Source organism: Cibotium barometz, chromosome 14, assembly GCF_041138505.1.
Source record: "Cibotium barometz isolate CiBa-2024 chromosome 14, ASM4113850v1, whole genome shotgun sequence".
Taxonomy (NCBI): Eukaryota; Viridiplantae; Streptophyta; class Polypodiopsida; order Cyatheales; family Cibotiaceae; genus Cibotium; species Cibotium barometz.
In genome coordinates this window covers 55,588,262-55,600,428 of record NC_141059.1, presented here as the reverse complement: position 1 = coordinate 55,600,428, position 12,167 = coordinate 55,588,262, and the positions used below count along the sequence as shown (strand labels likewise).

Below are 12,167 nucleotides of genomic sequence, written 5' to 3'. Positions count from 1 at the left end.
ATTTCAAATGATTCCCGCATGCATGGGTGGTCCATGTAAGCAAAGGAGTCACTCAGCCCTTGGCAAAGGATTTTATGAAGATGGTTTTCTAGGATACGTAGATAAAGAGGCTTGGGGGAGGACAACGTTTGTAGCTTGCAGAGGATGTGAACCTAATGGTAGCCGCCATAGGCCAAGGTGTGTCTTGAAACTGCCATTGAAAGCTAGATAATCTTCAAGGATAGGACATGATGTGCATGTAAAGTTACTAGTTGGTACGTGCACATGGATTTTGGTGATTCGCTATGTTGTGAATTCTTTGACATGCAATCCACTTTACTTTAAGAGAGAAGAGTAGAGAGAGAGAGAGAGGATGAGAGTGGACACCACATTGGGTCCCTATTACCCACTGAAGAAGCGCCCCCCGTTCTGAAGTATATTAGATAAAACCCCTTGGAGGTGTCTTGAGTACAAGTTCTTAGAGCTAGAGAGCTCTCGTCTTTTTAAATGTCTCAACAATGAGAGAATAGCTGAATTTATAGTTCTTGCCCAAAAGCACTAGAGAAAAATGCTTTAAACCTCACTTATAGCCCAAAAAGCATCTTTTTAGTGATATAAGCTCTTCTCTTTTTAGTGTTTAAAAAGCTTTTAATCTTTTGCTTTCCAAAAGCTACTCACATCATTCCAAGCCGGTAAGGTGGCCCTATGCTGCTATCCTCCCACATGTCAGTGCTATGTCACCAGCCACGTCATCAACACCACTACTTTTTTTCTTTCAAAACTTTAAAAAAATAAAAATAAAAAATTGACGCGTTGCGTCTTTGCATGTCAACAACTCGTATTTTGATGCTTTGGTGACATCATTCCTAGCCGGTAAGGTGGCCTTGCCTTTCTATCCTCCTTGATGTCAGTGCCATGTCACCAGCCATGTCATAAACACTACTTTACATTTTTTTTTTCAAAACTTTATTTTTTTTAAAAAATTGACGCGTTGCGTTTTTGCATGTCAATAACTTGTATTTTGATGCTTTGGTGACATCCCCCCAACTTCTTAAACAGTAATCCTCAACTATTAGATCTTGCTTTTCTCTGCTTTTTCTTGCTGTTGTCCTAGCTCTTCTCTCTCTAGCTCTTGAGACATGGTTCTTCATGTGGAATGTCCTCCTTTTCTCTTGTGCTTGGCTTTGGGGAGCATCTTGTTTGACCTCTCTGGCATATACTCCCTCTCCTTGCACCTCCAAGGTCACCCTCACGTAGGAGAAACAAAACTTAATGCTCCTCCGTCTCAACCTGTGTGGCATAGTCGGCAGTTCCTCTCCTCTCTGGGTCTCCGTATGAGCTCCCCAGCTTTGAAGACGCCCTTAGTTCTACTTGTCTCCACTTTGAGGCGGTGGGATGAAACCTGTATTTGGCCAATCACAATCCGCATGGCACGGGACATGTGAACACTCCGGTAGCCAAGTTGCTGGATGAATCCATCGTCAGTGAGCGTGAGGAAGTGATCTCTGTAGAAGTGCATCTTCGTTGGTAGCTGAGAAGGTGTGATCCATGTGCAATGGGTGTAGAGGCTGGGAAGATCTAACTGGAAAACCCGGTTGGTATCCTCATGAGAAAGCCGGCGAAAGGGGAGTCCAAACTGTATAGATGGGGTGGTAGGCAGTCCATGCGGAGCCCATATACGGAGAACCAAGTTGAAACTATGGCATACCATACTCCCGAGTGACCCTCAAGTGCTAATTGTCTCGAGGACTCTAGGGCAAGCCTCGGGTACCCATGGGGATCCATGTGACTGATGTGATGGAGGTATGTGACTGTCTGGAAGAGTGCATCTAGTACCATTGGGGTTGGAGCAAACTTTGCTTGGATAATCAGGTGTGGGACCGATGGTTGGCTGCGGATCATACGGGAGAGCATCATGACTTGGGGCCTCTTAACTCGCCGCCATACATCAAGGCTAGTGTGACGAGGTGTCAAAAAGCCAACCCTTCGTTTTGGGCTCGTGGAAATGTGCCACTCAAGTAAGCTCAAGGCTACATATCCCCGTCACTTTGGCATGTGCCACTGAAAGTGACACCAAGGTAGACATAGGATGAGACAATTTGCACAAGATCCCCTCTGAATGTGAAGCTCAATCTAGATATGAAGGGACCGGAAGTATTTACCTTGGTTTTACCAAGGGTAACAGAGGGGTCCTGCTGAGTGTAGAAGTCCTGTAAGGCATCCAATAGTCTCTGAAGCCCCTTGGCTGAATCTGAGAGGAGGACGATGTCATTTGCATAATGTAGTATGGGGATCAATATGCTTGCCCGTGTGGGACCAGCCCTGCCTAATACATCAATGAAGCTCGAGATCTCATCAATGTAGAGGCCAAAAAGAGTGGGTGATAGAGGGCAGCCCTGTTTCACCCCAATAGTGCTGGAAATCTCTTGCAATGTACCTCCTTGGGCTCTCACTCGTCCCGATGACGGACTCATAGAGGGCAACGATGCTCCAAACCATGTTAGATGGGGCTCCTATCTCTTGTGGACGGTGTAGGAGGCGCGCTCGGGGCATAATATCAAAAGCTTTGTGGAAATCCACAAAGCAGTTGTAAATCCTCTGATGTCGTGCTCTACCCTCCTCGATGATGGCACGGAGGGTGAAGATGTGGTTAAGGGTAGGGTAGCTCCTTCGAAAGCCTGCCTATCTTGATGCTCTGCATCCTGTCTCTCTGCAAATGAACCGAGCTCCGTCTCTAGCACCGATCCATAGAGTTTGGCCAATGTGTGGCCAGTCATGATCGTCTTGTAATTATTAGGATCAAGTGGATCTCCGGCTTTGAGGATGGGGGTGATGGTGTTGGTGGACCAAGAGGGTGGAAATCCTTCACAAAGGGCTCTATTGAACATGTAGGCTAGTAGGGACACCATCGGCATGCGAGATGTACTTGGCAGCGAGTCCTACATGATCCTAGGCTTGCCCATTACGTAGTCTACGAATGGCCTTCAGGACCATGCCCTTTGTGAAGAAGGTGGAGGTGGTGGGGCGGGGATGTGGTGGTGGGGGTAGGGGTTGCTGAGGGGGATGAGAGGGAGTGTGCATAGGAGTGCCATGTGTCCGGGCAAGTGATAGGTGTGGGGGGGCGATGTTCTCGGAGTTTCCTCCAGGCCTCTTTATAGCTCGGCCCTAAAAAAAGTCGATACAACTCATCCTCTTTCTGAGCATAGAACTCCCGTTTCTTGCGTTGGGTAAGCCGTTGAGAAACCTGTCGTGCTTGGCGCTTCATGATTTGCCCAATCCGTACCTTATGCTTAAGACAGTAGCATGTGGCTCGGCATTCGTCATCATACCAACAGTTCTAGGGCATGGAGCTGCAAGGTGGCTTGGCGGTAGATCGCTGCATGTAGATGAAAGAAGTGGTGGCGGATTTGTGGAGTATGGTGGTGAGTTGTGATGTGAGGGTAGGTAGGGGGACAATAGGTTCCACATTTTGGAGTTGGTGGTAGATGTGGTTGGAGTAAACAAGGTCAAGCTTGTGATCAAAATGGACCTGGGTGTAATGTGAGGAGATGGGGGGTGGTGGCAGAGTGATGGGTGGTTTGTAGGTAAGAGTGAAAGAGAGGTAGGCATGGTCAGCTTCAAAGGGGGGTGGCAGGATGGAGAAGTCGGGGAGAAGGTGTGCCAAAGCTAGAGATCCCATAAGCCTTAAGGTAGTCCATGGTGCTAGTACCTCCTGATTGAGGGAAGGAGGTGAGGATGTCTGAGGAGGGCCATCGGGACATCGTGTTATAGGTAATGAGACCATGTGCAACTCCTAGCTCTAAGAAATATCTCCCATACACCGTGACCTCCTCACGGTCTTGTGATGATCTTTGCAGCCTTGTGTTAGTGATGTCCAACTCCTATAGTCTGATAGGGTCGCCTAGATCGAGTAGTGGGACTTGTTGGCTCCCCGTCCTAGCGTTGAAGTCCCGGAGCAGGACTTCCCCCAGCAGTGAGAACTTCATAATATCCTCATATAATGGTAAGTACGGTGACTGGCCATGCTGTGCGGCGTAAGGGGAGTTGCACGGTGCAAAATAACACACAACAATGTGGATGACTCTGTCATTTCTAAGTTGTAGCTGCACCCAAAGATACCATGCAATCTCGTCCCTCCGGACGAGGCTGAGAATTTGTCGGAGATGGGATCTGAAAAGGACAACTACCTCTCCAGAGCCACGTACTCCTCCTAGTGTGCAGGTCTCGCCTCGTAAAGCCGACTCCCACTCATACCTGGCTATTCATGGTAAGTCCCTCTTAGGGCTTTGACAAGTCTTTGTATAGAAAATGACATCCCTGCTTGTGAGTATCTCGCTCAAACCTCCAAGATTCGACCACAGGGTGCCATTGCAGTTCCATACTGTCAACCTCTGGTGTTTGGTCTCATAGACCCCGCGTCCCCATTTGGGATGGCGCTCAATGATAATGAACCTAGCATCTCTGTAGATAGCCCACTTGCTTGCTCTACGGGCCTCATGAACTGTCACCATTGCCTCATGCCGGTGTGCCACCTGTGCTTGGGTGAGATCATCTCCCATGTACACCTATGTGCCCTTAAGGGCAGCCTGTCTTTCTGAGAAGGCCTGTCTGCTGGTGGCATCAGTGAATCTGATGATGAGGGGTCACTCTTGTGTCATATCCTTGCTTGCCCTCCATGTATCTGCAAAAGGAGGGGGGATCCCGTCCACTCCTATCATCTAGTAAAGCGTCATGGCATCCGCGTTGGGGGAAGCCCCCCACCTATAGTCCCTGCACTCGCACATGGAGGGCCCTATGCTTCCTGCATTTCTCCTCCTCGAGAGTCTCATGTATGATGCTCTGTATAAAACCCTCTTTTTGGACTGGTTAAAATACCATTATCTTACATTCTCTCCCACTTGAAAAACGCGAGATGCCCTCATCTTGCAAAATGGGGGAATCCCGCAACAGATCGGCTTTATTCTCCCAGGTGGTATCTTCAAAAGGATAGAACTTCCATTTTACCAAATAATTCTCTGAGAATTCTGTTCCTAAGAATCTTTTCTCGAACATCAAGAATTTCTTCAGGTTGGAGTTCCATCTGCCCTTGGGTTGAAGAGGTTAGGATTTCATCATCAAGTACATGATTTGGGCTTGGTACATATTTCTTTAGAAGGCTTACATGAAATACATTATGACCTTTGAGATGAGGAGGCAGAAGAAGCTCGTAGGCTAAGTCATCTACTTTCTTTGTAATCAGATATGGCCCACAATATCTGGGGGATTACTTCTTGTACTTCCCAAGAGATAGAGAACTTCTTTTGGGACGTACTCTAATGAAGACCATATCTGCTTCTTCAAACTTTCTGTCTGTTCTCTTCTTATTTGCATATTGCTTCTGTCGATCCTGAGCAACTTTAATATCTTTACAAATTGACTGCATCTACTGCTTCATGTTGTCAAGCATCTGTCTGGACATCTCGACCCTAACCAATGGGTCGGACCAAGTTAATGGAGTTAAGCAATCTTGTCCATACAGAGCTTTAAAAGGGCTCATCCCGATACTTCGGTGATAAGAAGCATTGTAGGCGAACTCGACTAGGTGTAGATAGAAAAAAGTTACATCTAAAAACAGGAGCTACAAATGGTGGAGAAGAAGAACATGTCTATCAATGAGTATGCAGTGAAGATCAAGGAAATTATTGAACCCTTTGGATCTATTAATGTCTCAGTGCAAGACAAAGACTTGGTGAGTGTTTATTTGAATACGCTTAGCAAAGGATACAAGTCATCCAAGACCTTTATTGCTGTAAGAGAAAGAATGTTTCTAACTTTTGGGATTTGGTGTCTATGTTAATCATAGAAGAGAAGCCTTTGCGTGTGAAGGCTCCTCATTTATGTTAATCGTATATCTTTGGGTGGACTCCTCATATCCCAAAAGAATAACACTTCAAATTAAGCCTTCTACTCAAATTTGAATACAGGTAGAGGTAGAGGTTGTGGTTGAGGCCAAGGTGGTGGGGCCCTTTGGAAATCAGAATTATGGACAACAAAAGCAATAATTTGTAGCAGCAGGAAACTCACACAAGTGGAAGAGGCCAGTCTTAGAGGGGAGTTAGAGATATCGAGGGAATTAGCAAAGATAGCAATCGGTATCAAGTTAAAAGATTTCTTTTATTGTGGCAAACCAAATTGCTTTGCAGAATGTTATAAGAAGTAGAGCAACATATGAAGTGACAAGTTGTAGCAAAATAATTATGCATCTTTAAGCAAGAAAGTTAAAGATAGATGTAAGCAGTTGTTTTTATGTTCAGTGTGACTGCTGTCTGCAGATGTATCCACAAACAATGATGATATATGGTATGTGGATTTAGGAGCTTCTAACCACATGACTTGTCATGGTGAGTGGTTTAAAGATATAAAAAATTATATAGAGATGGGGATGACATGGATCATCCTATTGCTCACATTGGCCTTTGTGTAGGCGCACATGTATTTTTCCCATGTTTTATAAGTCGTGAGCTGATTTATAAGTCTTGAGGTATTTATTCATGTGAGTAGGGCAACTCTGTCTTGTGCCTATATAAAGATCTCTCTCCCCTCACTTGTAATCATTCTTTCCAATGACATTGTAACGCCATCTACTGGCTGTCTATCGCCATTGTAAACCTCTTGCTAATCAATCAAGGTGATCTTGTCTGCAATCTCTCTCTCTGTCTCTCTCTCTTTCATTGTTCACGCTTCCGCTTGGCACACTCCAACAATATGATGGTCTTCATGACTTTAGCATCCTTGTTCTTTAGTGACTTTGAGACTTGTGTCTTTGATGCTTCCTTGCCATCTTCTATGTGATGTCGAATCTTATCATTCGATTGCATGTCCTGCATATCCTTGATGCCCCTTGCTTGACCACGTACATGATCAAGTCTTCTTTTTCATCTAGCTTCCCATCAATGACACTAGCTTTGGAAGCCATATCATGTGTCCTAGATTCCTTTGAGAACAATCACAGGCTAAGACCCACTTTTCTACATCCATAGTAGACCGTAGTGTTCCCCTTTTGTGCAAAATGTCCTGTCTCATGACATTTAAAGCATACAAGCTTCTTAGGATGCAAAGAATAACAAAACCTATAATGTCAAATCTTTGCTTTATATGTGCCGAAGTCTTCCTCTTGTCGGTATCGATGTTCATTCCTGTGAAGGTCTTCTTAGTCTTGATCCCATGATACATCTTTATTTGCACATCATCATGCACTTGCATCTTTTTCTCTAGTCGCATACAAATTTGTATTCTCTCGTTGAGATTCATAGCCTGCTTTTCTAATTTAAATTCTTTCATCTTTCGTGCTTTTGCTTGATTGTCGAGCACTTCTTGCTGCCTTGCTTGCCCCTTGGCTTGTTCCTCAAGCCTTATTTGTTGCTTTTGCAACTCTTCTTCTCTCTTTTTGACTTGCTGCTCAATTTGCTTTTGCTAAACTTGCAGCTCTTGTTCCTTATGCTGAATTTTGCGTTCCCATGCAACAAGTCTTTGTCTTTCTTCTTCAAGTGTCTTCTTCCATGAAACAAGTCTTTGTTTCTTTTCATCAAGTGATTTCTGAAGTTCGACCACTTCTTCTATTCGTCCATGAACCCATCTTTGTTCACTTGCAAGCAGTTTTTGATGTCCTGTGAGCTCTTCATCTCTCACTGTCTCTGTAACATGCATTGTGGAAGCGTGTTCATGATTAACGCTAAGCAAATTTATTGGAAAAAGGTATGAATTCGTAATCAAGTCGGTTTTGCCTATTTTTCCCACAAAACAAGTCATATTTTGTGTACAAACCATTGGGCTATGTCTTGGGCACTTCTAGGAACATGTAGGGTGCGAAATCTGCTCTAAATCTGCTCATATATTTGCTAATGAGAATATACATGTCTATAAGCATTGGGATTAACGGATGCACATGACATTATCTCCTGCTAAGCTTGGAGCGCTGGGATAATCCATACACCTTTGCTCCGATTCTGTTCCGGTCCAATTGAAGACCGCACTTGATATCCATTGGCTATTGGCTCAATCCCCAAGCTCTCTGACTTGGTCTTCAAGTTCTCTAGCTTGGTTTGTGGATCTTCTGAAAACTCCTCTGAAACTATCAAGACGACCTTATCCTTCTCCAAATAGGATTTGGAGAGATCCACCTCCTTGGGAACTATTGGGTTGATCTTCATCCTCCAAATAGGATTTGGAAAGATCCACCTGCACGATCTGTGGTTTTGGTTTTGGCTCTAGCTTTGGCTCTGGTTCTGGTTTTGGTTCTGGTTTTGGCACATGCATCTTGGGTAATGGCACCTCCTCAGAAACACCTATTTCTGTGATCACGTCTGTTGAGAACTCGTCTTAGAAGCTCTCTTTTCGTTGGGTCAACGCGCTCAATCATGGGTGATCCCTCCTTGGCCTTGTTGATGCTGCCATGAACTGTGCCCATGTTTCCTTGAGCTGTGTCCATCTCTGCTCGTACAGAAGCTGGCCTTGATGCGTCTCTTCTTGAAGCTTTAGTTGATGTGCTTCTTTCTTGTATTGCCAATGGTCCTCTTCTATGAGTTGTTGCCTAAACTCGGCGATGATTTGTTCATACTGGGCTTGGCGTTCTTGATCCCTTTTGTATCATTCTTCATCTTCCTGTCTCCAACGACTTTGCAGTCTCATACTCATGCCGTAACTCTTCGTTGGATAAATTTAGCCTTGAGAAAGTCGTTGTCCATTGCCTCTGAACTCATGATATTGTTTTGCTGTTTTTTTGTTGTTGTAATCAGCCCAAAAACCCTAACCCTAAAGTTCTACATACTTTCTAAACTCCCTAGGATCATACTAGGCTGAAATCTAGACTTTCTAGCACTATACTATGCTGAAAATGAGCAAAAAGCTGATGCAAAAACGTAGATTTGACACAAAAATGCAAACCCTAATTTTGCCTACAAAACCTAATTTCAAAAACCCTAATTCAGCATGCACAAAATGTAGGCTAAGGGCTGTCCTAGGATGACCTATGCTTTGATACCAATGTAACATGCATTGCGGATGCGTGTTCATGATTAACGCTAAGCAAAGAAGATTAACGTTAATCCGATGTTTAGCAAAGACACAAAAGAGAAGGACCTAATCTATTGTATATTGCCAAAACATGCTATATATACAATGATCTTGTTGATTCACACCTTCATGATGCATACCAAAGATTGCTATAGCTCTCTACTTGCAATTGGCCTAGAGAAGCTCCTGCTGATCCACCACCATGTCCTTGTTGCCTTGCAGACTTTGACAAATGGATCCTCTTGATCTTTGAATGATGATTCTAATGAATGCCTAATGATCCTATTGATAGGAAAAAGGTATGAATTCATAATCAAGTCGGTTTTGCCTATTTTTACCACATACCAAAGATTGCTATAGCTCTCTACTTGCAATTGGCCTAGAGAAGCTCCTGCTGATCCACCACCATGTCCTTGTTGCCTTGCAGACTTTGACAAATGGATCCTCTTGATCTTTGAATGATGATTCTAATGAATGCCTAATGATCCTATTGATAGGAAAAAGGTATGAATTCATAATCAAGTCGGTTTTGCCTATTTTTACCACAAAACAAGTCATATTTTGTGTCCAAACTATGTCCAAAAGGTGTCCCAACCATTGGGCTATGTCTTGGGTACTTCCAGGAGCTAGTAGGGCTTTTGCCCGTATATTTGTGAGCGAGAATGTCCAAACTATGTCCAAAAGGTGTCCCAACCCATATTTGTTACGAGGCACGCCTCTAATAGTTCGAGGCGTACGACTGTCTGATCGAGGCGTCCACCCAAAAAAAGAAAAAGTTTTTTTTTTTGAGTCGTTTGAGTCTTTAGACAAGGGCTTTAAGGGCCCAAGGCAGCCCCTCTCACACACACTCTCTCTCTTTCATTCTCTCCCTCTCTCCCTTAAGCCTTTCTCAAGACCCAAAGTTCAAAGTTCAAAGTTCAAACACACTAGGATGATGATGTTTTTTATACCCACTTTTGGAGCTCTCTCTATACTCTACCGGTTCATTTCATTTTACTTTGTACCCTTGAATCTTGATGATGTATCCAGATAATGAGGATGGACTATTTTGGTCGCATAGGTTATTTTGGCCTTTTGCAAATGTTTGATACAACTTTCTTTCTTTAACACACACAGCCGATAGCCCATCAGCAGGCACCCCGTGGGACTCTAGTTGAGAGAGCTATCCAGTTGGGCAGATCCAGATGCCCGAGGTTTCGCGGATGCTCACATTGGAGACGGTGCCTACACCGGAGGATTCAGAGCATCATTGCGAGGCATCGAGCTCGTCCGACCAGGCATCTCACTATGGCAGATATCTAGGCCATCCGGCAGAGACCCATGCTAGAGCTTCTAGGATGATTACCACACCAGCCATATACTGTTGTACTCACTGTCACTTTTGTACTCCCCCATATTCATGTATTCATGTATCCATGTACTCATGTACCCCATTTTGACTAGTAGCATTAGCTTCCCACTCTCCCTAGTTGTTGCTTCCAGATGCTCCCTACTGATGTATTGTAGGGCTAGATACTTACCTTTAGTTCTTTCTTTTCTTTTCCAGACAGTGTATCAGATGTCACATGGTTGTAACTTTGGTCTCATAGGTCACTTTGGCCTTTTGAAGAGGTTAATATAACATTTGATTTGATTTGATTTCTTCCTCTCTCATAGACACCCTCTCTTCCCCTCCCTTAAGGCTCATACATACGCACTCTAGTCTCTCTCTCTCAACTTTCACTATATATATATATATATTGGAAGCGGGTTGCACCTCTCGGATTGGGTTGAAACGCTATTCCTTCTCTTGGCTTTTCGGGTTCTAACTATGCGTGTTTAAGGGTTTATCCCTGAAAATGAAAAAACTAATTGTATTCTCCGGCTGGATCCTGAATCCTAATGAACAAAGATCCCCTGATTCGTCAGAACCGTTAGAACCGTCAAACACTACGAGCTCAAAAGCTGCAACCCCATCTATATATATATATATATATATATATATATATATATATATATATATATATATATAAAACAGACGCCTCTAACACGCCTCTAACACGCCTCTAACGTCTCTAAAAAATACGAGTCTTTCGAGGCGCGTACCATACCCGCCTTGTACCAAAAGCCTTTGATGCCTCTAACAACCTTGTCCCAACCATTGGGCTATGTCTTGGGCACTTCCTGGAGCTAGTAGGGCTGCGAAATTTGCCCCTAAATCTGCCCATATATTTGCTAGCGAGAATATACATGTCTATGAGCATCGGGATTAACGGATGCACATTCCCATATTCAACTGTACGTGTGTACCTGACATATTGTTTGCACTCTCTTGTGCACCAAAAATTTATCGAGGTTTGTGTCATCGGCCTTTGTATTTTGACATCCAAGGAATGAGGAACAAAGGAGAATGCTCAAGGTTTATATTCCATTGTATTGAATTGAGTATTCTAGAACTCGAGGGTTGTTGTCTAAGTTGTATCCAAAAGGAGCAACTTTGCAACACTAAATCTTTTGTACGAGTCACGGCACTAGCCATCTCATGGAGGCACTGTTTATCGGTGAAGGAAATATGAACTGAGTACATGGATATGAATACTGTTAGTCTACCATAGTTAGACATTGACATGGGTAGTTGGACTACAGTAGGAATTGGTGTAAAAACCAAGAAATTGGTGCCAAAACCAAGAAACTGTTTGTGCATTCATTTGTTCATTTGATTTATGCTTGTGAGCATATTTGTGTATGTGTGCCAAGGGTCGGGGACGCTCGATTAAACCTAACGACGAGCATGTGTGCATGTGTTTGTGTCTTTTGACATATGACGGGTGCGTATTGATCTTGACAGGAAGAGAATCATGCTAGGAAACTACTGCCTAAGGGTGACTCTAGAGGTGCAAGGGATGGGAGTATTTGCCCAAGAGGTCAAACCCAAGGTCACTTTATGTGAAGGGTGGAAACCGTGAGGACAAGATGCTCCCTGAAGCTAAGCACAAGAAAAGAGGACATTCTGCATGAAGAACCTTGTCTCAAGAGCCAGAGAGAGGATGAGCTAGGCCCAAAGCAAGGGAAAGCTAAGACAGAGTTAGACCTATTAGTTTTCAGGACAACTATTTAATAAGTTTAGGGGATGCACCAAAGCATCAAAATATAGGTTT

At 43.9% G+C, this 12,167-nt stretch overlaps 1 protein-coding gene across 3 annotated transcripts in view; it reads left to right on the top strand.

The window, feature by feature from the left end:
* Positions 1-12,167, top strand: part of SWEETIE (HEAT repeat-containing protein) — a 147,147-nt gene that overhangs the window by 509 nt on the left and 134,471 nt on the right. Inside the window, exon 1 of one of the 3 annotated variants that reach the window (XM_086808886.1) lies at positions 1-177. This exon is cut by the window's left edge and continues 6 nt beyond it. The exons of the other annotated variants lie outside the window; for them this stretch is intronic. The gene's annotated coding sequence lies outside the window, so the exon portion shown is untranslated. The remainder of the gene's footprint in view (positions 178-12,167) is intronic. 3 annotated transcript variants of the gene reach the window in all.